The sequence below is a fragment of the Somniosus microcephalus genome, chromosome 2 (genome assembly GCF_052327205.1).
Source record: "Somniosus microcephalus isolate GS21.2 chromosome 2, FLI_Smic_1.0, whole genome shotgun sequence".
Lineage (NCBI taxonomy): Eukaryota > Metazoa > Chordata > Chondrichthyes > Squaliformes > Somniosidae > Somniosus > Somniosus microcephalus.
In genome coordinates, this window is record NC_140988.1 from 153,637,565 (window position 1) to 153,664,785 (window position 27,221).

General features: G+C 46.3%; 1 protein-coding gene across 6 annotated transcripts in view; it reads left to right on the plus strand.

The window, feature by feature from the left end:
* The window catches only part of ptpn13 (protein tyrosine phosphatase non-receptor type 13), a 358,778-nt gene that overhangs the window by 983 nt on the left and 330,574 nt on the right, over window positions 1–27,221 (plus strand). The window lies entirely within an intron of this gene.

Sequence of the window (27,221 nt, forward strand, 5' to 3'; positions counted from 1 at the left end):
TCGAAAGAGATTAGTGGTTTTCAAATGCTCCATTATACTTCTTTGTTTCGGATTGGGGTGGGGGGAGGCACCTTGTCAGAAACCCTTCTCGTTATGTATGATTTTACAAATGCATGTTAATATACTGCTGTGGTGGTCACGAGTTGTGCATTTCAAACCTGGTAGTCAGTAAAACACTGGATTTAATTTTTACGGTTGTTGTAATCCGGGCGGCTAGGCAATGCCATGCTCTATGAACCAATATCTCCATAGCAACAATGCAATTAGCGCAATGAGACGGGAGCAGCCAAACAGTAGGCCTGATGATGAGTTTTCACATGCCAGATTTTTAGAAGAACAGTGATTTACATAGTTTTACTGAAGAGGGCCAGTTGGTTTGCCGCACAACGCTTTGTACTCGTTTATTACAAGTACTGTATAATTATTCTGTATAGCTACATCAAATGAAGTCCAGTATTTGAACTTATTTCACTAATTAACCAGTTATCCCAATGCCATTTCTTTCAATTTAATAGATTCTGTACTTGTCTAGCATAGTAGTCCATACAAATGAAAATGGTGTATTTTTCTTAAAACAAAAAAAGTTTGCTTATTGTATCAGGGAGGGGTGAATTAAAACATTATTGATGTGTAGTATTTCAATTTTACCATACACTTAATCCTGATTTGCTGGTATTTGTAATAATTTGTAGATCTTTGTTTTATACCGACTGAACCCAACATATCTTCCCACTGTCCAGCCTCTGATTTAAACAATCATTATGGAGACAGTAATGAGCTCTTGGATATGTTCTGTACTCTGTGCTGTCTGTAAAATAGGATGAGGTCAGATTATAACTGGGCGAGGGCAGTTGTGCTTGAAGATGACTGAAAATGGTTGTTTAAAAGGAAAATAATCTCATTGTAGATGAAACTGTATAATAAGACTAGAACTAAAGTTGTGCTGAAGTAACAACTTTCTAAAGCTAATGGCATCAAACTAGATGGCTTGGTGCTGGATTTGTACTGTAGAGGCATTTGACTTTGTCCTTTTGAACATTGTTCTACAGCAGGCCATGGATGAAATTGTAATACAGATACACAGCTAGAATAATTCACTTTATTGTCTGAACAGTTGATGTATTAGATGGAGAAAAACAAATCTGAGTAGCATTTGTTTAGCATGCTGTCAACATGTACTGTACAGAGACTGAACTTGGAAACTGCAACATTTTTATGATGTATCTAGACATTCAGTTTCAGTACTAGCTGGAATATTTGATTACAGTAATAAAATAATCTGCTGGCAAGGTTCTAGGTAAAGTATTTGATTTAATGTTGCCCGTCTCCGCCCTTGCCTCATCTCATCTGCTGCTGAAACCCTCATCCATGCCTTTGTTACCTCTAGACTTGACTATTCCAATGCACTCCTGGCTGGCCTCCCACATTCCACCCTACGTAAACTTGAGGTCATCCAAAACTCAGCTGCCCGTGTCCTAACTCACACCAAGTCCCGTCCATCCATCTCCCCTGTGCTTGCTGACCTACATTGGCTCCTATTTGACCACGCTCGATCAGCTCCGATGGACGGGTCACATTGTCCGCATGCCTGATACGAGACTCAAAACAAGCGCTCTACTTGGAGCTCTGGCATGGCAAGAGAGCCCCAGGTGGGCAAAGAAAACACTTCAAGGACACCCTCAAAGCCTCCTTGAAAAAGTATAACATCCCCACTGACACCTGGGAATCCCTGGCCCAAGACCGCACAAAGTGGAGGAGAAGCATCCGGGAAGGCGCCGAACACCAAGTCTGTTCGCCGGGAGCAAGCGGAAGCCAAGCGCAAGGAGCGCACATCAACACAAGCACCCCACCCACCCGCCCTTTCAACCACCATCTGCCCCACCTGTGACAGAGACTGTAGGTCCCGCATTGGACTCATCAGTCACCTGCGAACTCATTTCAAAATTCGCATCCTTGTTTTCAAATCCCTCCATGGCCTCGCCCCTTCCTATCTCTCTAATCTCCTTCAGCCCCACAACCCGCGCCCCCCCCCCCCCCCGCCCGGCGATATCTGCGCTCCTCTAATTCTGCCCTCTTGAGCATCCCTGTTTATAATCACTCAACCTTTGGTGGCTGTACCTTCTGTTGCCTGGGCCCTAAGCTCTGGAATTCCCTGCCTAAACCTGTCTGCCTCGATACCTCTCTTTCCTCCTTTTAAGACGCTCCTTAAAACCTACCTCTTTGACCAAGCTTTTGGTCACCTGCCCTAATTTCTCCTTATGTGGCTCGGTGCCAAATTTTTTGTCTTAAAATATTCCTTGCAGCGCCTTGGGATGTTTTACTATGTTAAAGGTGCTATATAAATACAAGTTGTTGTTGTTGAGCGCTTCTCTGAATTTGTGTCTCAACTTTTTCAAGTATCGATTGACATGCATTTGTCATGAGTCACTTGATTTTATAAAGGGAGTTCCAGAGGGTAAAGTTGTCCACCACTGATGGTGGGGAGGTTAAGAGTCGGGCAGCTGATGGGCACCAGCTGGGACATGGGGCTTAAAGAGGTTACAGAGGTAGTTGGGTGAGGCATGAGCAGACTTGGAAGTTAAATTGTGGATTTTGAATTTAGTACGTTAGGAAGCTAATAATATTGGGAAGACCAAAGCCATTGTCTTCGATCCCTGCCATAAACTCCGTTCCCTAACCACTGGCTCCATCCCTCTCCCTAGCATCTGTCTGAAGCCAAACCAGACTGTTCGCAATCTTGATGTCATATTTGATCCTGAACTGTGCTTCTGTCCACATATCCACGCCATCACTAAGACTGCCTATTTCCACCTCCATAACATCGCATGACTCCGCCCCTGCCTCAGCTCATCTGATGCCTTTGTTACCTCTAAACCTGACTCTTCCAAATCATTCCTGGTTGGCCTCCCATGTTCTACCCTACATAAACTTGAGGTCATCCGAAACTCTGCTGCCCATGTCCTAACGCGCACCAAGTCCCCTTCACCCATCACCCCTGTACTCCCTGACCTACATTGGCTTCCAATTTAGCAACGCCTCGATTTAAAAAAAATTCTCATCCTTGTTTTCAAATCCCTTCATGGCCTCGCCGCTCCCTATCTCTGTAATCTCCTCCAGCCCCACAACCCACCGAGATATCTGCACTCCTCTAATTCTGGCCTCTTGTGCATCCCTGATTTTAATCGCTCAATCATTGGTGGCTGTGCTTTCAGCTGCCAAGGCTCTAGTCTCTGGAATTCCCTCCCTAAACCTCTCTGTCTCGTTCCTCCTTTTAAGACGCTCCTTAAAACCTACCTCTTTGACCAAGTTTTTGGACATCTGCCCTAATTTCTCCTTATGTGGCTCGATCTTAAATTTTTGTTTTATAACACTCCTGTAAAGCACCTGGGGACGTTTTACTATATTAAAGGTGCTATATAAATAAAAGTTGTTGTTGTAAAGTTGGTGAGGATGGGGGAGATAGGCATGTGTGACTTAGTGTGGGACAGGATGCGGCCAGCAAAGTTTTGAAGGAGGTGGAATTTCTATAGGGTGAAGCTCAGGAGACCAACAAAAGGTATTGGAAAAGCTGAGTCTGGTGGGATTGTATTGCTATTTAGCAGGCTGCAGAGAAAGGAAATGATTCTTATTGTGGACTTTAGGGCAATTTAAAACAAAAGCTCCATGTTGGAATCCATCTTCTACAACATTGATTGGGTACTAGAGATACTTACGCTAAACATTCATCTTTGGAAATCTGAGCTATTGCAACAGCTAAGCCTTACATTTCTCCTGCCTGTGGCGCTGTTTTCCAGAATTCTCATCTGGGATTGTGCCACTTGTATGCAGAAGTTCAAAGGCAGAGTAACCTTCATCTACCGAATTGATGGATCTTTTGTTCGGTCGTGGGGAGGAGTGGGCTATTGAGGTTTGTCCTTCAGCACTCGGAACACACATTCTCCAGGCATATCTATGCTTTTAGCAGTCGCCAGGGTCACTTTCTGTAGTTTGCCTATTCTTTCTTACATATACATCTTGGCATGAATTAGTTTGATAGTCGGCTACAAAGCAAGATATTGCCCTGTTGGCAGTTTGGAATATTTCCCAATATCAGGCAAAATGTTGAATAATCTATATTTATGCACTAGTTATTACCTATTGTGAAGATTTAATAGTGAGGGATGCTAAATGCACTAAGTGGTGTATGAAAACTAAAAGAGATCTGAACTTCTGCTTTCAACTCTTCTCAAAAATAATTGCAATTCTGGATGCAAATTGACCTCCTATGCTGTGCTTCAGTGTGTTTAGGTTACCTGACCACTTCCATTATATTTAATTGTGCATTTTTTTGGAAGGTTAATTTCCTAGTTTAACCAATTCAGCTAAGAGTCATTTTTAACTGCATTGTAAAGCTTTTTATAGGCATTCCATCTCACAGAAGAAACAGGTTGAGCATCTTTGGTAAATACAGTACTGTGTCCACTGTACTTAAATCAATGTTTTGTACAGTTCAAACCTGTTGATGCTTTCATTCTGGTCAGGATGACCTAAACAGGTACGATTCCTGAGGCCTAAATTGAGGGATGCCTTGAGTTCATTATTATGTGCCAGGAGAAATTACTTTAACTGTCTGATGCATGTGCTAACTTTTGATTTCCAGTTGCTTGAGATTTGTACAAGTATTTGTACAGGTTTGATCGAAATCTGCTCTGCAGCCTGAGACTATTCCATGACAAAGAGGAATGGGTTTATTCAACATCTATATATAAAACCATGCATCTAGCATTAATATGTCATATTACAGAAATAACACGTCAATGAAAAGTGTGAAAGAAAGGCAGTCATTTCCTGCTAGTTTTTTTGACCTGAAGCCAGGAATTTTTTAAGCATTTGTCAATCTTCAGACTTCTCTCGCCAAACTCATTGACTCCAGGATGTGCCTACTTCCAACAATTAGACTTTGCGGCCTCAAATAAACAAGCTACATAAAATACATCTCCATCGTAACAGCAGAATAACAAATTGGTAATACAAGTGATGCACTAATGTTATAGAACAGTGCATATCTGACTGAACCGTGAGTAATGCAACAGCAGATCAATAACTATTTACTCTAACGCTGTCATAACAGGCTGCACTTCTATAATATCTTTTAAACACAGTGAAACACCCCAAGGCTGATTACTAAGTGGACCAAGCAGGAGTTTGAGAGAAGGGTTAGAGGAGGTGGGCAAAGGCATAATTGAAGAGAGGGGTTTTCAGGCGGCTTTTGGATATGGGAAATAATGTGACCAGGTGCAAGAAATGTTCCATAGTGCTGGGGCATGATGATTGAAAGCACTGCCACTGATAATACAGCAGAAAGGGGGGTGGGTAAGAGAGTGGTGAAGGTGGGCCCTATTGCACAGGTGGAACTGGCAGTCTTAGTGATGAACCAGATGTGAAGTTTGAAGTTCAGCTTAGAGTAAAATAAGGCACGGAGGCTGCATACCATTGGGTTCTAGCTGAGCAAATAGCTAGGAATAGGTTTAGAGTTGAGAGCTAAAATGCAAAGCTCCTGGCTTGCTGATAAGCTGGAGAAAGTTTCTGCACATCCAACACTTACAGGAATACATCTCAAAGTGTTAATGGGTTTGATTGCCTAGTGGTTATGGTACTGGAAAGCAACACAGGCCCTAAATGTAAACCCCACCATAACAAATTGTGAAATTAAATTCAATAAACTAAATAGTGGGGAGGATCCAGGTGAGCGGGAATTTAAAAAGTCAATGAGAAATGAGAAAACAATAGAGCAGGATGGAGATGGGGGAAATAATAACCAGAATGTGACGGGAAGTGACAGAGGCCTAGAAATTCGGTTGGTAGCGCCTAAAGAGCCCGAGAATTGGGGCGTTGCCCAATGTTTGGGCGGGCGCAGTGAATATTGTGCCACCTCCCATATTGAGTGTTGTTTTAGCGCCGGCGCTAACTTTGCGCGCGGGCGCAGGCAGATCATGACGTCATTTCAGTGTGCAACGCCTTTTTGGCGCCCTGGACAGGATATTCGGTGGCGCCCGGAACCTTTGCGCCTAGCGCGGTTAGTGACAGTTCAATGGAACGCTACCAGGCCCTTCTCATAGTCGGGGAGCGCTATTTAAAGGGGACAGCTCTAGTATAAAAGCTGCAGCCACTTGGCCTGTTCATTGTGATCGTTGCTGGAGAGAGTTGGTGAGCTACTGTGGAGCAGATTTTTTGGAATTTAGTCTTAGAATACTTGGGACCTTCAAACCTGTCCGGAGCAGCTGGAGCGCTACACCTAACAGCGTTTGGACCGACTGGCATCGGAATGGGAGCTGCTTTGGATGGCAACGTCCTCATGGCCGGACACTGTGAAGGGGCAGAGAGACGGGAGAGAGGGCCGGGATTGGCCAGAAGGAGGAGGGGCAATGGAGGTCGGCCAATCTGAGGGTACGCTGCGAGGGTATTCGGGCAGCAGGTCTCATACCTTGCAATGTCAGAGGAGCAGTGTGTGCGAAGGCTCCGATTTGGGAAGGAGGTTGTAACTGAGCTGTGCCACCTGCTTGCTCAGGATCTGCAGCCGCGTCTACGGTGCAGAACCTCTGTCGGTGTCCGTTAAAGTGACTGTTGCCCTCAATTTCTATGCCACCGGATCCTTTCAGGCAGCCACTGGGGACATTGCGAATATCTCTCAGTTTGCAGTCCATTGTTGCATCCGGCAAGTTACAGCTGCCCTTTATAGACGAAGGCGTCAATTCATCAACTTCCCTCTGAGCCTGGAGAAGCAGGCGGAGCGCGCACAGGGCTTCGCTGCTATTGCGGACTTCCCCATGGTGCAGGGGGTGATTGATTGCACACACTTGGCTTTGCGGGCGCCATTGCTCAATCCTGAGGACTTCCGCAACCGCAAGGGGTTCCACTCCCTCAATGTGCATCTGGTCTGTGACCACCGCCAAATGATCATGGCAGTCAACGCCCAATTCCCAGGGAGCAGCCACGATGCCTTCATCCTGCGGCAGACCTCAGTTTGTGACCTTTTTGAGGGGCCGGCTCGCCCACGAGGCTGGCTTCTTGGGGACAAGGGCTATCCTCTCTGCCCATGGCTCATGACGCCACTCCGTTTGGCCGCCACCCCAGCAGAAGAGCTGTACAACAGCAGCCATCAGGCGACCAGGAACATTGAGCACACCAATAGTGTGCTCTACAAACAGCGTTTCCGCTGTCTGGACCATTCGGGGGGAGCCCTGCAGTACTCGCCGGAGCAAGTAGGTCACGTCGTCGTCTGCTGCATGCTCCACAACTTGGCGATTCGACGCACCCAGCCAATGCCAGCTGCCCCTCAAGGTCCAGCAGAGCAGGAGGAGGAGCAAGCGGACGAGGAGGAGGAGCATGCGGACGAGGAAGAGGAAGATGGGAGGGCTCCTGAAAGTGGAAGGGCCATTCATCAGGACTCGGTTCCAGGCCCCTCTGGCGGAATGATGGGTGTCATTCGTCCTGCGCTCTGCGGATCTTTGAAAGCCTCTGAAGGCCAGCAGGACTGTAAATAGTTACGTGTACCATTGCAAATTAAAACTTTTCTTCATTGTCACAAAAGTCCTTCCTTCCAGCATAACAACGTCATGTCAACAGAAACCATAACTAACAAAATAACAGTTAACTCTTCGGCAAAGCCGCAAAACTAAACAAACCATTTCCAACAATCACAACAGGTAAGGGAGTCCTTCAATTTGGCAAAAGAAACGTCTCTGCACCTCCCTCTACTGCTGGCCCCTCCCTGCTGCTCCTACGTAATTGAACCCCAGTGGCTGGGTCAAGGCTGGGGGACGCCTGCTGACTGTGTGGAAGCGCAGAAGCCCCTGAGGGACGGCCTGGCCGACCTCTGGTCTTGGAGGGTGCGGACGCAGGCTGCTTGATCTGAGCATGGCTGGAAGCAGTGTGCCCTGCAGGTGGTGGCAGCTGCACTGCAGACGTACCAGCGGTGGCATGTGCAATGGTCACCTGCCGAGAGAGGACACCTGCACCATGGTCGGACGACACACTGGCTCTCTGAGGGGACCGGTTCGGCTCAACCGCCACAATCGCCTGCTCTACTGATTCCTGGCCTTGTATGGTACTGGAAGGGCCCGGGGTGATCCTAGCTGATGCAGATAGGGTGGCTGCAGTGAGAGTTCGCGTTGCCTCAATCTGGGTGTGGACGAGGCCAGCAAGTGACTGCGTGGCAGCAGTGAGGACCTGTGTGGCAGGTGCCAGTGCTTCGGAGAAGCCCTGGACAGTTCTTTCCATTGCTTCAGACAAGGCCGGAGCAGTCCGTTCCACTGCCTCGGACAAGCCCTGGACAGACCTTTCCAGGGATTGTCCGAGGCTCTGAACAGTCTTTTCCATTGTAGCCTCGAAGCCCTGGATAGTCCTCTCCATTGCTGCCCCGAAGCCCTGGACAGTCCTCTCCATTGCTGCTCCAAAGTCCAACACACTCTTTGCCAGTGTTTCTATCGACTGAGGCATCCTCCCCACTGCAGCCATAAGCTCAGTGTGCCTGAGCTGGGCCTGGGTGCTCATTTCAGCAAGGCTACGCACCTCCTCTGCACTCTGTGCAGCAATCATCACTCCCTGCCTTGCCCTCCGGGGAGCCGGTGGCCGAACTTGCCTACCCCGCCCCCCCCCCCCCCGCGCTGCTGCATGCCGCTTGTTCCGGCAACTGGCTCATCAGCAGAGCCGCCCCCCCTCCCCTCCAGGGAACTACTATCCCCACTCTGCAGATGTGTACGCTCCCCTGAAGTTGGAACGGATGCTCCGGCTTCCTCCTGATCCTCGCCTCCGGAGGCACTGGCGCTGGCAGCTTCAGGGCTCAGATCCCGAGCTGGTGATGCAGCATCTGAAAGCAGGGAGGTGGAAGAGTGGCTTTAGCAAAAGGTCAGGTTGGCGGCAAGGCTCTGACATGGCTGCACACTGAGAAAGCATGCTGGCGGGGGGACCAAGTGGAAGGAGACAGCTGAAAAAGGTGAGAGCCTTACCCTTGCTGTCGAGAAGGGGGTCAGCAGCTGCAGTGGTAACGGGACCACTCGGACGTCCTCCAAGAATCTGGTGCACTCTCTCCTCGATCAGTGAGAGTGACCACTTGTGGAGGTCCGCCACCAGTTTGACGCTGGTCCTTTCGGATTGTCGCCAGCTTGGACTGCAGGGGAAAGAAGGGGAAGCTCTGTTACATGATTCATTGAGAGATCATCTCATGCCCCCCATGGTGCAAGAGCCCTTACATGATGCCTTGAGTCAAATGTGCATGTGTGTGCCCAGAAAGGGCCATGGGTGCTTGCTGACAGATGGCCATTGGGGCATCATGGCAAGAGGGTGCGCGAAGTCGGGTGCAGATGGAGGGAATCGGAAGTTTGCATAAACAACACTCGCCCTAACGACCCGAGTGAGGTCGTTGAATTTCTTCCTGCACTGAACAGGGCTCCTGGTTGCCATGCTGCTGGAGTTGACCCTCTGAGAAACATCCCTCCAAGCTCGGCGGTAATCCTTTTGATTCGGCCTCCTGCCATTGTCAGGATACAGAACATCTCGACGGCGCTCCGCTGCGGACACCAACTCCTCCAGAGCCTCAGTGCTGAAGCGCTCTACTCTCTGTCTCACCTTCTCCATCCTGACCAAGTTTTTTGTGCCAGAGAAGGAAGAGCGCCGATTTCTGAGGCTTACAGGGCGATGAGTGTGGAAGCTGAGGCTGACTGACCCACCCCTGTAAGAGCCGGCCGGCACCTGGAAGTCTCGTGGTTATCGGTAATTGAGATCACCTGCGCTGCGCCCGTCCGCGCCGATATTGGGTAGCGCCGGAAGTTTTGCGCCTTAGGCCCGTGCAACGTCTGAAATCACGCCTCAATCCCCTTTGGGGGCGATGCGACCCCAATATCGCGCCAGGCGGCGATAAGTTTCGTCTGGCTATAAACTTTGCACAGCACCAGTTCTAACGCCTCAAGTGCGGATAGATAAAATCATTATCAGTCCAGTAGCCTGTTGGGTTTTATAATTGGTGTAGAGTAAAAGAACAAAGAAGTTATGATCAAGTTGTGCACAGAGTAGAGCACTGCAGTTTTGGGGATACGTTTATGGAAGAACACCAGGATGATGCGAGAGATAAGAAACTAATATTTATAAGAGACTTGATATACTGGGACTATTTTCATTGATGCAGAGGAGGCTAAGGGATTTAATAAACACATTTAAAATTCTCAAAAGTTTTGATAGAACGAATAGAGAATTGGGGAATCATTGATGAGGGGTTATCAATTTAAAATTGTCACGAAGAGTGAAGAGAGAGATTAGAATAAATTTCTTTACACAGAGTTAGAATGCTTTGCCACAGAAAATGGTTGAGGCTGCGACTGTTGCATCTTTTAAAGGAAAAGTGGATAAACATTTGAAGCATATGGCAATACCAAATATGGTAGCATAGTGGTTGTTCCTGAACTAGTAATCCAGAGAACATGAGTTCACCACCATGACTGTTGGAAAATTTAGATTCAGTTTTTTTTTAAAGAAAGCTCTGGGTATGAGTTTAAAAAGTGACTTTCAACAACAAAAACTTGTATTTATATAGCACCTTTTAAAGTAGTAAAATGTCCCAAGGAAAGACAGCCAAAAAGGAAAAGGAGGTGGGGTAGCATTGTGGTTAAAGAGGAGATTAACACAATTGTAAGGAAGGATATTAGCTCTGATGATGTGGAATCTGTATGGGTAGAGTTGAGAAATACCAAGGGGCAGAAAACATTAGTTGGAGTTGTATACAGACCCCCAAACAGTAATGCGGAGGTTGGGGATGGCATTAAAAGGGAAATTAGAGAAGCGTGCAATAAGGGCACAGCAGTTATCATGGGTGACTTTAATCTACATATAGACTGGGCTAACCAAATTAGTAACAATACTGTGGAGGAGGAATTCCTGGAGTGTATACGGGATGGTTTCCTGGACCAATATGTCGAGGAACCAACTAGAGATCAGGCCATCTTAGACTGGGTATGTAATGAGAAAGGATTAATTAGCAATCTTGTTGTATGAGGCCCATTGGGGAGGAGCGATCGTAATATGATAGAATTCTTCATTAAAATGGAGAGTGAAGTAGTTGACTCAGACTAGGGTCCTGAATTTATATAAAGGAAACTACGATGGTATGAAGCGCGAGTTGGGTAGGATTGATTGGGGAATGTCACTCAAAGGGTTGACGGTGGATAGGCAATGGCAAACATTCAAAGATCGCATGGATGAACTACAGAATTTGTTCATCCCTGTTTGGCATAAAAATAAAACAAAAACGGTGACTCAACTGTGGCTAACAAGGGAAATTAGGGATAGCATAAGATCCAAGGAGAGGACATATAAATTGGCCAGAAAAAGCAGTAAACCTGAGGATTGGGAGCAGTTTAGGATTCAGTAAAGGAGGACAAAGGGATTAATTAAGAGGGGGAAAATAGAGTATGAGAGTAAGCTTGCAGGGAACATAAAAACTGACTGTAAAAGCTTCTATAGAAATGTGAAGAGAAAAAGATTGGTGAAGTCAAGCGTAGGTCCCTTGCAGTCAGAATCAGGGGAATTTATAATGGGGAACAAAGAAATGGCTGACCAATTAAATACATACTTTGGTTCTGTCTTCACAAAAGAGGACACAAATAACCTCCCAGAGATGTCGGGGAACATAGGGTCCAATGAGAGGGAGGAGCTGAATGAAATCAGTATTTGTAGGGAAATTGACGGGATTGAAGGCCGATCAATCCTCAGGGCCTGAATCTACATCCTTGGGTACTTAAGGAAGTGGCCCTAGAAATAGTAGATGCATTGCTGGTCATCTTCCAAAATTCGATGGAATCTGGAACAGTTCCCATGGATTGGAGGGTAGCTAATGTTACCCCACTATTCAAAAAAGGTGGTAGAGAGAAAACGGGGAATTATAGACGGTAAGCTTGACATCAGTAGTGGGGAAAAATGCTAGGGTCCATTTTAAAAGATGTAATAGCAGAGCACTTGGAAAACAGTGACCGGATCGGACAAAGTCGACATGGACTTACAAAAGGTAAATCGTGCTTGACTAATCTACTGGAATTTTTTGAGGATGTAACTGGTAGAATAGATAAGGGAGAACCAGTGGATGTGGTGTATTTGGACTTTCAGAAGGCTTTCGATAAGGTCCCGCATAAGAGATTAGCGTGTGAAGTTAAGGCACATGGGATTGGGGGCAAGGTACTGACTTCGATAGAGAACTGGTTGGCAGACAGGAAGCAAAGAGTTGGAATAAACGGGTCTTTTTCCGAGTGGCAGGCAGTGACTAGTGGGGTACCGCAGGGATTGATCCTAGGACCCCAGCTATTCACAATATATATTCATGATCTAGATGAGGAAACTAGATGTAATATCTCCAAGTTTGCAGACAACACAAAGCTGGGTGGGCGTGTGTGTTGTGAGGAGGATGCCGAGAAACTCCAGTATGATTTGGACAGGCTGGGTGATTGGGCAGGTGCAGTATAATGTGGATAAATGTGAGGTTATCCACTTTGGTGTCAAAAACAGGAAGGCAGATTATTATCTGAATGGCAATATATTGGGAGAAGGGGAAGTGCAACAAGACCTGGGTGTCCTTGTGCACCAGTCGCTGAAGGTAAGCATGCAGGTGCAGCAGACGGTTAAGAAGGCAAATGGTATGTTGGCCTTCGTAGCGAGAGGTTTTGAGTACAGGAACAAGGATGTCTTGCTGCAGTTGTACAGGGCCTTGGTGAGACCACACCTTGAGTATTGTGTGCAGTTTTGGTCGCCTTATCTGAGGAAGGGTGTTCTTGCCATGGAGGGAGTGCAGCAAAGATTCACCAGACCGATACCTGGGATGGCAGGAATGACGTATGAGGAGAGATTGGGTCGATTGGGCTTATACTCGCTGGAGTTTAGAAGAATGAGGGGATCTCATTGAAACTTATAAAATTCTAATGGGACTAGACAGACTAGATGCAGGAAGGATATTCCCAATGGCCGGGGAGTCTAGAACCAGGGGTCACAGTCTAAGGATAAGGGGTAAGCCATTTAGGACAGAGATGAGGAGGAATTTCTTCACCCAGAGAGTGGTGAACCTGTGGACTTCTCTACCACAGAAGGCAGTTGAGGCCAATTCATTAAATATATTCAAGAAGGAGTTAGATATATTTCTTAAGGCTAAAGGGATCAAGGGATATGGGGAGAAGGCAGAGTTTGGATGATTAGCCATGATCTCATTGAATGGTGGAGCAAGCTCGAGGGGCCGAATGGCCTACTCCTGCTCCTATCTTCTATGTTTCTAAGTCACTTCACAGGAATATTAGAAGACAAAAAAATTTGACACCGAGCCGCATAAGGAGAAATTAGGGCAGGTGAGCAAAAGCTTGGTCAAAGAGGTAGGTTTTAAGGAGCGGAGCGCCTTAAAAGAGGAAAGGTGTAGGCAGGGAATTCGAGCTTAGGGCCTATGCAACAGAAAGCACGGCCACCAATGGTTGATTGATTATAGTCAGGGATGCTTAAGAGCCCAGAATTAGAGGAGCACACATCTCGGGGTGGGGGTGGGGGGCTGGAGGAGATTAGAGATAGGGAGGTGCGAGGCCATGGAGGGATTTGAAAACAAGGATGGGTTTTTGAAATTGAGGCGTTGGTTAACCGGGAGCCAATGTAGGTCAGAGAGCACAGGGGTGATGGGTGAACAGGACTTGGTGCGAGTTAGGACACGGCCAGCCGAGGTTTGGATGACCTCAAGTTTACGTAGGGTAGAACGTGGGAGGCCAGCCATGAGTGCATTGAAATCTGTGGGATTGTCGTAAAAACCCAACTGGTCCACTAATGTCCTTTATGGAAGGAACTGTCCTTACCCAGTCTGTCTTGTCAGTCCAGTCCCACAGCAACGTGGTTGAATCTTAACTGCCCTCTGAAGTAGCCTAGCAAGCTACTCGGTCATCAGGGCAACTAGAGGTGAGCAATAAATGCTGGCCTTGCCAATGACGCCAACATCCTGGGAATTACTTTAAAAATAACATGGTTCTGGGCAGAGAGCAGGCAATGGGATTTGTTTTGGATTATACAGAAAAGAGCTTACACAGACAAGATGGGCCAAATGATCTCATTCTGTTTCATAAACATCTGTGGTTCCAAGATAATCCTGTAACAGTAGAAGAATTTGACATATTGCTTGAGCTGAATCTGGAGTTGGATGACCACGTCACAGACCAAGTACGTTCAAACCTGCTTCCCTGTGAATAAAAAACAGCATACTTCACCAGTTGGTGTGATCATTAATAGATTCCTAACTCGTAAGGGTTTAGCACTGTATGTACAGGATTTTTAAAATGATCCAATGTCACTAAACATGCATGACACAGGTTTATTAGTAAGATTTTACAACGAGTCACTGCTTACATAATTTGAATTGTTTGCTAGGGATGCATGACAGAGTCCATAAATTCTTCTAAAAGAGAATTAAATAGTTGCTTGCAAAGAGTAATATTAAATGGTATGGGTCCAAGCACGAGTGTGAAATTAGGCTAATGTGGAGAAAAACACTGATGTAAATTTGATGAACGAAATGGGCCAGTTCTGTGCTGTTACATTCTATAATTCTGTGATTCTATTTAACATCCTATGAAGTTGTTAGACCAGTTAAGTAGTTATGTTATATTACATCAAACACTGTGAACTGGGCAACTCCTAATACCTCTATAACGATCAACTGCTCTGAGAGCTATGCACTTCACAATTACACTTTTCAATGATGTGTGTACAGTGTCATTTAAATCACCATTTTGCTAAAGTGAGAACCTGGCACAAGTCCAGGTTTCTGTTTACATGAAGACATTTGAAAATCTTTGATCCTGGCCCTAGTAAACCTTTGTAATCATTCATCCAAGGTTGCATACATCTGCTGGTAGTCCTCTTTACTGATCCATACCAGTGCAGTAAGTAGGGGGAAAATATATTGAAATTGAAGGCCCTTTTATGGGAAATGGTGTGGTCTAGTTGCCTTGAGTAAATTTTGGGGAAGAGAAGGAAGGAAAATTAAATATCCATCTCCTATAGAATTTTTGAACTCATTTATGGTTCAGTAAAATCTAATATTCTACCCAGCCAGTAGCCACCAATTAATGAATGAGTGACATATTCATAAGGGGAAAAAAAAGTGCTCAACTGATAACGTACTCGATATTCAAACAGACTAGGAACGTCCTACATTTTATTCATGATCTGTTCTAAGTTCTTAGCTGGGAATGTGGTGAGGGTGCAACATTTGCCTGGCAAAGATGGGGAACAAAACAGGCTATGGATCCGGTTTCAGTTTGTCACCTGGTAGCCCTAACTGGAATGTTACAGCCATGTAACTGTTGGAAAAAGACAGCTGCGTTGTCCTCTACGAAGAATAGTCTGCTGATGCTAGTGCTTAAAAGTGGTTGTGAAAGGTGCTATATAAATGCACGTTCGCTCTCTCTCTTTCTCGCTCTCCTGCTCTTGCTCTCTCTTTCTTTCGTATTTGTTTTTAATATATAATCTGTAGAGGCGGTATAAGTGGAGCTGGTTTGATTTCATTTGGGTTGGTGGATATTGTGGCAGACACAAAGGGTATTGAGTTAATGTTCACACCTTTTATATTGTAGTTTGTTTTATGTCCAATTGAAGACCATATATATGAAATTATTTCAGCCATTGGTGGCCATGCCTTCTGTTGCTAAGGCCCTAAGCTCTGGAATTCCCTGCCTAAACCTGTCCGCCTCTCTACCTCTCTCTCCTCCTTTAAGACGCTCCTTAAAACCTACCTTGTTGACCAAGCTTTTGGTCACCTGCCCTAATTTCTCCTTATGTGGCTCAGTGTCCAATTTTGTCTTGTAATACTCCTGTGCAGCACCTTGGGATGTTTTATTATGTTAAAGGGGCTATATAAATACAAGTTGTTGTTGGGAGAACCAGTGGATGTGGTGTATTTGGACTTTCAGGAGGCTTTCGATAAGGTCCCGCATAAGAGGTTAGCGTGTAAAGTTAAGGCACATGGGATTGGGGGCAAGGTATTGACTTGGATAGAGAACTGGTTGGCAGACAAAGCAGAGTTGGAATAAATGGGTCTTTTTCCGAGTGGCAGGCAGTGACTAGTGGGGTACTGCAGGGATCGGTCCTTGGACCCCAGCTATTCACAATATATATTAATGATCTAGACGAGGGAACTAGATGTAATATCTCCAAGTTTGCAGACAACATAAAGCTGGGTGGGCATGTGTGCTGTGAGGAGGATGCCGAGAAACTCCAGTATGATTTGGACAGGTTGGGTGATGGGCAGAAGCATGGCAGATGCACTATAACGTGGATAAATGCGAGGTTATCCACTTTGGTGTCAAAAACAAGAAGGCAGATTATTATCTGAATGGCAATAGATTGGGAGAAGGGGAAGTGCAACGAGACCTGGGTGTACTTGCTTACCTTCAGCGACTGGTGCACATGCAGCTGCAGCAGGCGGTTAAGAAGGCAAATGGTATGTTGGCCTTCGTAGCGAGAGGGTTTGAGTGCAGGAACAAAGATGTCTTGCTGCAGTTGTACAGGGCCTTGGTGAGACCACACCTTGAGTATTGTGTGCAGTTTTGGTCGCCTTATCTGAGGAAGGATGTTCTTGCCATGGAGGGAGTGCAGCAAAGATTCACCAGGCTGATACCTGGGATGGCAGGAATGACGTATGAGGAGAGATTGGGTCGATTGGGCTTATACTTGCTGGAGTTTAGAAGAATGAGAGGGGATCTCATTGAAACTTATAAAATTGTAACAGGACTAGATGCAGGAAGGATGTTCCCAATGGCCGGGGAGTCTAGAACCAGGGGTCACAGTCTAAGGATAAGGGGTAAGCCATTTAGGACAGAGATGAGGAGGAATTTGTTCACCCAGAGAGCGGTGAACCTGTGGAATTCTCTACCACAGAAGGCAGTAGAGGCCAATTCATTAAATATATTCAAGAAGGAGTTAGATATATTGCTAAAGGGATCAAGGGATATGGAGAGAAGGCAGGGACAGGGTACTGAATTTGGATACGATAGCAAAATACTGCAGATGCTGGAAATCCGAAATAACAATAGAAAATGCTGGAAAAACTCAGCAGGCCAGGCAACATCCATGGAGAGAAATTAGAGTCGACGTTTCGGGTCAAAACCCTTAATCTATTTCATTCCCTGTGCCTCTTTAGTTTTGATAAAGGGTTTTAACCCGAAACGTCGACTCTAATTTCTTTCCACGGATGTTGCCTGGCCTGCTGAGTTTTTCCAGCATTTTCTGTTATTACTGAATTTGGATGATCAGCCATGATCTCATTGAATGGCGGAGCAGGCTCGAGGGGCCGAATGGCCTACTCCTGCTCCTATCCTCTATGTTTCTATTCTAGGTTACATTGCTTCTGCAGAGTTTTCACTTACAGATGTTAATTCTGTGCTCTCCATGTTAATCTTTTCACCTATTTGCTAATCTGCACATTCTTAATGTCATCCACATCTCATTCTTTTCAGTCCTAGCTTTCATCGTTCTCCTGTGTCTCGCCTTCTAATGCAACATTTGTCAATTCCTTTCTAAGCAACTTTCTCTACCAAAAATATTAATACCCTGTAGCAGCCTCTGAATTTGTTTTTAAATATGCTTGATGGAGATCATACTCCCAGTGCTCTGTCCTTGATTTTTACTAATGTACATTTTGCTGATGGATGAGGAATGTGGTACTGTATTGAAAATGAATACATTCTGTACTGTCATTGTGAAATGACAAGATTCTTTCCCCCTGTGCGTATGACCTACAGTATTGATGCAAATGTGGGTTTCCAGGCACCATGGTGCATAACGGGATAACTGTTTTGCTGTTGCAATGGGATTTCTTCAGATGTGATGCTGGCATGTGGGGTAGGTTTTTTTACACTGGAGATAAATATCATATCTGATTTAGTGGCAAATTGTAGTTGAATGAGTGAGGGGGCAGAGGAAATGACTCACTTTTGTTTGGAACAAATGGGAACTATGTGTGGCTGGGGAAGTGATCCATGAGTAGAGATTTTTTAATCCCCACATTTTTAGCTTTAAACTGACAAGAGGAGAAAATTGAGATGCAATCGAAGGATGTTTGGGACAGAAGAGTTTTTTTTAGTCCCTGTATAATGCTTGATCCCGATCGTGTGACTTGTTCTCTTGGCTCGTAGTGAATTGCTGCTGATTGCTCACAGTGAGCCCAAGTACAAAGAAGGAAGCAAGTTATATCTGAGGTTTTTTAAATAAAAGATATACAATTATTTTTTCCAGAATGTTTGGGGAAGCAATGTTTGAATTTGTATTATTTAGATTGTTTTGGAGAGGAGTTTGTAATTTTTATTTAAGAAACCTCGCCAGACTAATTTTTTTGTTGAAATTGTCTATTTTAAAAACCAAATTTACACAAACTGGAATTTTAGATCACAATGATAATTGCTTTTTAACCTGCTCTGAACCCAAACACACTCCATTTGGGGTTACGAGGAGAGAAAGGATGGAAGGGTTGTACTGGCCGCGCTAGACGTGCTTCTATCTAGCTATCCAGCAAGTTAAACACTCATTCATCATAATTCTTCCTGAAGCGGTTGCTGTTTTGAAGCTTTTACTTGAACAAATTTGTGAAACTGTAAACAAAGACAAAGTATGTTTTGTACATAAACTGAGTACTACACATTCGATATTACACAAGATATAAACATATTTACAACAGTAGAATAGACTAATTGTATAACTAACTAACATTTGAACTAACTTCTGTAACTATTAATACTATGTTTGTAAAAGGTTAATATTTATCAAAATATTACTCTGACAACATTGCTATTCTGCTAAGAACTAAAGATACTCACAGATATTGTGTTTGGCCTAACATATGAAGTCAGATTACACTGGATTGAAAATCCCTCATGGAATTCTCCCTTACTTAAGTCAGGTTCTTCCTGGTAAAACTGCTTCCTGGGGTCAACAGGAAGAAAGGTAAGAAGGTCAAATGACCTCTCACAGGAAGAAAGGAACAGATGACCTTTCCAGCTTACAAACTCTTAACACAATAACTGCCACCAGAGGGTGCTATTGCATGTAAAAACATCCAGGATGTCACAATGTCCATCGGTCCAGAACACTACCCGTCTGGGGTCATTAACGACTCCACATAGTCCGAACTCTACTTGTCACTGGAGTCCTCTGGCGACAAAAGAAGAACCACCTCGGAGACAGTCTGTCGGTTTCGATGATAGGATGCAGCTTCCGTAGACTGCTGTGAGGGGGTAGGTTGCGTTCTGCTACGCACAGTTCCAATCTGGGTATGGTGAGGTCTGGCTGGTGCGCCAACTTGCCTCTATCAAAGACGAAGCCGATTTTGCTTTGTCCTTCTTGAGTGGTGACCTTCAGATAAGCCACACTTGCAATGGCCTTAGCAGATGCGTCTGCAAAGACACCAAGCTCTTTGAATTGGGCATTTAAGGGAGAGAAAGACGAATAGCAGCGAGGTATTCGGATCTCCTGTAAGTCTTGGAGTGAGTCTCTCCATCTGTCCCACTCTGCTTCCATCTCTTCAGGGAGAGGTGAATCCCACTCTTCAGCGCGTGTGGAGAGTTCCCTGAGGAGCAGCCTGCCTTGTATGGTGACGGGCTAAGAAGCCGAGAGGGCCGTATAGGCTGTTGACTGTAGAGAGCACTCCTCTACGTGTGAAGGGTTTCTTGGCGTCTAGGACTTGGAACGTGTCTGTTGCTATGTTCCATGACACCCCTAGGCTACGCTGTAGGGGGAGGTCATCAGTGAAGAGGTTTAGGTCTTTGACGTCCTTAGCACGATCTTCAGGGGGAATGCCTCCATCACTGCTGGTCTATTAGAGGCTATCTTATGCAGCCTGAGGTTGGATAGTGCAAGTAGTTCCTGGGCTCGTCCGAGGGTACTGATGGCCTCTGCTTCGGTCAGGAATGACTTCAGTGCATCGTCGACATAGAACTCTCGTTCGATGAACCCTCTCACATCACTGCCAAAGTCGTCGTCTTCTTCCTTGGCAGCCCTCCTTAGTCCGTATATGGCGACAGCAGGGGATGGTCTATTCCCAAAGACATGGACACGCATTCTGTAGTCCACAATGTCTCTATTAGGGTCATTGTCCCGATACCACAGGAAGCGGAGGAAGTCTCTGTGGTCTTCTCTCACCACGAAGCAATGAAACATCTGCTGGATATCGGCAGTGATGGCGACGGGCTCTTTCCTGAATCTCATGAGCACTCCCAAGAGGCGGCTGTTAAGATCAGGCCCTGTGAGGAGTACGTCGTTGAGAGAGACGCCCTGATCTGGCGCACTGGAGTCAAACACCACGCGGATCTGTTCCGGCTTTTTGGGGTGATGGTACCTCCCTTCCTTCGGAGTCTAACACTCTTGGCCTTCCTGGAGTGGAGGAGCTATCTCTGCATGATCGTTGACAAGCATTTTCTTGACAAATTCTAGGAAGTGTGCTTTCATCTCTGGCTTCTTCTCTAGAGTGCGACGGAGCGAGTTAAGACGATTATAGGCATAACCCCTGTTGTTCGGCAGCCGTCGTCTGGGGTTCCGGAAGGGTAAGGGTGCAGCCCAGCTGTTAGAGCTGTCACGAGAGACCTCATTGTCCATAATCTGGAGGAACCTCATGTCGTCGATTGACGGAGCAAGTTTGTGGTCGTTGGCGGTGCGACAGAAGACTGACTGACCCGGGTTCTCTCCAGTGAACATCATCTGTGTGCTGTCTGTGGAGATCAGCGCCGGGGTTTTCTGAGCCTGAGCCGTATGACTGAACTTCTCTGTCACTCGGATCTGACTACTGCTTGGGGTAAGGTAGCTTGGACGACCATTCTCCAAGATGGAAGTCTTGAGTGTGCTCACCTGCGATGGCTTGTGAGCGCCCTTGAGGCACACGTCTCCAACAACGACCCAGCCGAGATCTAGCCTTTGGGCGAAAGGGGCGTCATGTGGACCGTTGATCTGCTCCCTTATCTTATGTACCCTCAGGATGTCTCTTCCCAACAACAGAAGTATGCTTGCATCTGGGTCAAGAGGTGGGATCTCGTCTGCAATGCGTCTCAGATGACGGTGATGACTAGCTGCATTCGGAGTGGGAATCTCGGAACGGTTGCCGGGGACTTGATTACATTCGATGAGTGTAGGAAGGGGGAGACTAATCTTCCCGTCGACTGACTCAACAACGTAACCGCGGGCCCTCCTGCCGGCTGTCTCAAAGTCCAGCACATGTCTTCAGCGTGTAAGGCGACGGACTTCCTTTGATCTTGAAGATGTTGAAGAACTCGGATCTTGCTAGAGAACGATTGCTTTGTTCATCTAGTATGGCATACATCTTTTCAGATTCCTGGCGACATCCCGCAGGGTACACATTAACGAGGCATATCTTGGAGCATGCTCTTGCGCTCACTCCTTCTCCACACACCTCGGTGCACCTGGATGTAATCTCCGTACCAACAGCTCCCTCTCCCCGCCGTGCTCTGATGCGGGAGGAGGCGTTTCTGACTTCCAAGGAGCTGGGCCTGGGTGTAGTGCTGAAACGTGCCGATCACTTTCACATTCAGTGCATTTTGCATCCACCTTGCAGTTCTTGGCGAGATGGCTCGTGGACGAGCAGCACCTGAAACATATAGAGTTCTCTTTAAGATACTGTTTCCGATCTTCCAGGGACATCTCCCTGAAGCCTCTGCACTTCTTTAAAGGATGGGGCATGTTGTGGATAGGGCATTGTTTGCTCATATCCTCAGGTTTCTTCTGAACCTTTGTGTGCTCAGTTGAGGACACTTGCATTCTGTGGACAGATATTGGTGTCTTTCCATGTCTGTCGAACTTGTCTCTTCTGGCAAGTGCTGGTTGGGAGGAGAAGTTGAAGCTGGGGTCATTCCTGGCTTTGGCTTCTTTACGGATGAATTTAACGAACGCAGAGAATGGTGGGAACGCCACGTTGTGCTTTAGCTTGAACTTTGATCCAAACGTTATCCACTTCTCCTGCAGGTTAAATGGAAGCTTCTCAATGATGGGACTTACCCCTCTGGAAGTGTCTAAGTATGATAGACCGGGTAGGTAGCCGTCCTGCTTTGCGGCTTCGAGTTCCGACAGCAGATCTCCAAGGTCGCGGAGCTTCTGGGGTTCCTTACTCGTCAACCTCGGAAAGTTTGCCAACCTGTCAGAGAGCCCTTTCAATGGCTTCGGGTGAGCCGTAGCTTTCTTCCAGCCTCACCCAAGCCTTCTTCAACCCCTCTGGCAGCTGTCCCACATTGGCCGCTTTTATCCTGCAGGCCTGTCCGGCGGACTCTGGGCCGAGCCACTTGATAAGGAGGCAGAGCTCTTCTCCTGCCGACAGGTCTAAGCCCGATATGGCATCGTGGAAGCAGGACTTCCAAGCCCGATAATTCTCTGGCCTGTCATCAAACTTGATTAACCCTGAAATCACCAGCTGGGTGCGTGCAAGGTATTTGGCGAGGTCGTAGGTGCTGGGACCTGGGCCAGGGTTGCCTTTGCTGGGGGCTCTGTTGGGGGTCTCAAGGGACCGAGGGGGGATTTGCCTCCGACTTTCTCTATTCGGCGTCCTATTCCTTTGCACCGTGTCTTCCATTCTGCTAGCAGAGGCTCTGCGGCTTGAGGCACGCCGTCTGCTTTGACCTTGGCTGGCAACTTGTGGCATGTTATACGAAGTGTTTGCGTCTGTAGAGATGTGCGGGCCTCCATCCCTTTCTCCTGTAAACTGTATGTCGGCATGGTCGCTGACGTAATCTATGGTGCGCAGTCGTGGACTCTGCCACAGAACGGGAATTAAAGGTTTGTAAGCTGTCTCGGGATCAGCTCCCTCCAAAATTGCCTCGAATACTTGTGTCTCGGCTAATGCAGCATCTATCTCTTTTTGTTGCTGCAGAGCCTCTAATGTGGCTTGGAGCTGGGCCTGTTCTGCTTGGGGTTCAGCTTGGAGACGGGCCTGACTTTTATTTCTATTTCACTGTCCGTATGCGCAGCTCTGGCTTGAGCTGCTACTAGTTTAGCCCGTGCTTTGGCGAGGGCTATGCTTACTCTCGAACCACCCGATGACCGTGAGCCAACTTGCGACCTGTAGTAACCGGTGCTTATAGACCGATTGTCATGTTCTACAGTTTCGTCTGCCTGTTTAGGGTCTTCTACTTGCTGCAAAGCATTTTCGTTATTATCTTCTGACATGTTGATGTGAGGTAGATGTGCTCTACGAGGTTAAGGCTTACTCTGGGTTCCTCCCGCTCCGCTCTTCACAGCTAGCCGTATTGCTATCTTTTCACTGATATCTTTTCACTGTACTGGCCGCGCTAGACGTGCTCCTATCTAGCTATCCAGCAAGTTAAACACGCATTCATAATAATTCTTCCTGAAGCGGTTGCTGTTTTGAAGCTTTTACTTGAACAAATTTGTGAAACTGTAAACAAAGACAAAGTATGTTTTGTACATAAACTGAGTACTACACATTCGATATTACACAAGATATAAACATATTTACAACAGTAGAATAGACTAATTGTATAACTAACTAACATTTGAACTAACTTCTGTAACTATTAAATATTAACCTTTTACAAACATAGTATTATCAAAATATTACTCTGACAACATTGCTATTCTGCTAAGAACTAAAGATACAGATATTGCGTTTGGCCTAACATGAAGTCAGATTACACTGGATTGAAAATCCCTCATGGAATTCTCCATTACTTAAGTTGGGTTCTTCCTGGTAAAACTGCTTCCTGGGGTCAACAGGAAGAAAGGTAAGAAGGTCAAATGACCTCACACAGGCAGAAAGGAACAGATGACCTTTCCAGCTTGCAAACTTTTAACACAATAACCGCCACCAGAGGGTGCTATTGCATGTAAAAACATCCAGGATGTCACAATGTCCATCGGTCCAGAACAAGGGTTTTTCTGAGTGTCGCGTACTTCATTCTTTTCATCTTCTACATAAGAAAATCTCAGTAATGCCAACTCTTGCAAATTAATCACAAGACGCTTGATTATTAAAAAAAATTTGCCCCAACTCTCAATTTCACGAGTCAACTTTAAAATGTCATGATTTCTCTTTTGGAGCAAAGGGAGGTTTTCGAACCGTGCTGCTGCTGCACCGTAAACAGCTTCAGATTTTAATCCAACTGACCCCGCGTGAGCATTGAGACCATTAGTTACTGTGGGCCAGTAGGAGGAAGGGGCGAAACAAAGATAGCAAATCAAAAATAGATTTCCAGGCACATGGGCTAGGACTAGACCCTGCTCCCCGGCCATTTTCAGTGAAGGGCAGAAGTGCCCACTGCAGTGGGACTTCCTTTCTGCAGACCCCTCTCCCGATGGCCCGGACGTATCTTTGCCGATCTGTTACAGTGAGCCCGGTCCTGTCACCTCACTGGCCAGCGGGCACTCTGTCAGTCTCCCTATCTCCATGGTACTGGTATCTGGGCTCCTGCTCACCCATCCCTAGAGATAATCGCACTGCATTCATTACGGGGTCGACTGTTTGCGCAGCGGCATCGCTCGCTTTTTCCGATTTATCCTCTCGCTTTGGCTGGCCCAGCTGTAAGATGGCATGGCCACATGACCCTACCTACCCCCCCCACCATCTGCTAGTGATGTGTTTGTTAGGCAACGCTCCTCAGCAACCTTCCTGCACCATTTCATCATCCACAATATAAGACAACCTTTTCAGCGGAGTGAACCACGGCCCACCGTCCCTTAATGTTATATTGGTATAAATAGCAGACAGATCAGCACCTTGGTATCGTTGAAAGAAAGATTTGCATTTATATAGCACTTTTCACAACTCCAGGCCGTCCCAAAGTGTTTTACAGCCAATGAAGTACTTTTTGAAGTGTGGTCACTGTTGCAAGGTAGGAAAATACGACAGCCAGTGTGTGCAAAGCATGCTCCCACAAACAGCAATGTGATAATTACCAGATAATCTGTTTTAGTGATGTTGGTTGAGGGATAAATATTGACTAGGACACTGCTCTTCTTCAAAGTGCCAGGGGATCTTTTACCTGAGAAAGCAGATGGGGCCTTGGTTTAATGTCTCATGTGAAAGATTGTACCTTTGAAAGGACAGCACTCCCTCAGAACTGCACTGGAGTGTCCGCCTAGATTTTGTTCTCTAGTCTTTGGAGTGGGACTTGAGCCCACAACCTTCTGACTCCGAGGCGAGAAAGAGACACTGAACCAGGGCTGACACCTAGACATTGTGTACTGTTGGGTAGCTGCTACAGTCATAGCAAGTTGTAGTATAAAATTTAAGGTAAGCACCCAAACTTAGTAATACAAACTCTTGCGAATTAATCATGAAAAACGTGATTTTTAATGAAAATTACCTCAACCATGAAGTGTGGTGATAACGGGTAGGATTTTTGAAACGTTTTTTGTAAAGCATTTTCAGATGCAGTAATATAGTTTTTATAAAAAGCTGTGACCTGTTAGACATTAAATAAAGCCACAAATGAGGGTTATAAACCCAAAAATACTAATTCATGATTTCTTGCCAAATCTCATGATTTATGAGATGGAGTTGACATTACGGACATCAGAAAAGTGGAGACTAGATATTTGACCCAGCAATGCCGGTCCATCTTCCAAGACCTTTTTATTAAAAACTAGCTGGGGGGGCCTGGCGTTGCCAAGGCTTTTTTGTAAAACGGCAGTTTACAGGGCCGCGCGGTTGACGGCCGGCCGCTGCCGCTCCCCCACTCTGTGTCTCGGGCCGAGCGGTTGTCAGGCCCGGCCAGAGTGACCCCAACTCGCCACCTGCTCCGGCGGGCTGCCGCAGCTGCCCCGCTCGCTGTTGAGTAAAAGCAGTGGAAAAAAATGGAGGCTATGTTTCGGGAGGCTGCAGGATTAGGTCCTGCCCACACACGGAATGAAACACCCCCCGTGACGCATCGATTGGTCAACCGCTAATGAGCGGATTTTTGAATTGTTTTTTGTATACTGTCTGAACAATTTTTGTCTGACCAAAAAGGTAAGTATGCCTATGAGACTCCCCTAATCATAAGCTTTCTTTTGATATAACATGTGTAGGTACGCTCTATAACTTGAGTGTATAGCAGACGTGTATATATATATTAATATTACATACACTAGCAGGAGTGCCCGGCGGTGCCGAGGGTTTTTTGAGGGCATGTTGTTGTTGGAAGAGAGGGAGAGAGAGAGACTAGTGGATTTATTTTGGGATTAGCCTGGAGAGGAGGGGGAAGGAGCGCCTCAGGCCTGGCTCCATCGACCCCTGCGAAGGAAGGAAGAAGGCGAGCTCTCCCTCCCTGTCCCACCTCTCTCTCTCTCTCTCTCTCTCTCTCTCTCTCTCTCTCTCTCTCTCTCTCTCTCCCTCCTTTTTTTTCCCCCCCGCCCAGATGCGGTGAGCCGAAGCTCCCGTGTGCAGATCAGGGCCGGCCGGTGCGAGGCCCAGCCGGACTCACCTTAGCTGAGGTTGCGCTCCGGGCCGACATTGACGTGTGCGCTGACTCCCACCAGCCTTTACTAAGATGGCGGCCAGCGGGACGGGCGGTGGCTGGCGAGGAGAGGCCTGCAGGCAGCTCATCCACCGCCGAGGGGGGAAAAGCCCGAGTGCCCTTTGGAGAAGGATTTTTTTTTTCTGTTAAAAGCAACTTTTTTTTTGCTGGAAATCTATATTTCAAAATAAACAGGCAGAAAGTGGGAAAAATAAATGAATAGTTAGGAATCAAGATGGCAGCCACTCGCCTCAGCTCAGAAGGATTAGGCCCACCCACACACGCAATGAAACGCCCCCCGTGACGCACCGATTGGTCAACCATCAGGTTAATCCCCTGTACAATTGGTCAACCATCACGTCGCTCAACGCTAATGAGCGGAATGTTGCCGTTTTTTGAACCTTTTTTGTATACTGTCTGAACAATTTTTGTCTGACCAAAAAGTAAATATGCCTATTAGACTCCCCTAATAAGCTTTCTTTTGATATATGTGTAGGTACGCTCTATAACTTTTGATTGTAAAGCCGGACAGACAGACAGAGACAAAGACAAACAGAAAGACAGACAGACCAACCGTTTTTTATATATATAGATAGATAGATATGCTTAATATCGGAAGTAACTTTACTGTGCATCTTAGTAAAAGATCATGGACACAATTCTGTACTGTACTGAAGTGTTTATACATTCTGCACTCTGGAATGGCTGCATGGAGTTCTTTCTGGGCCTGTGGGG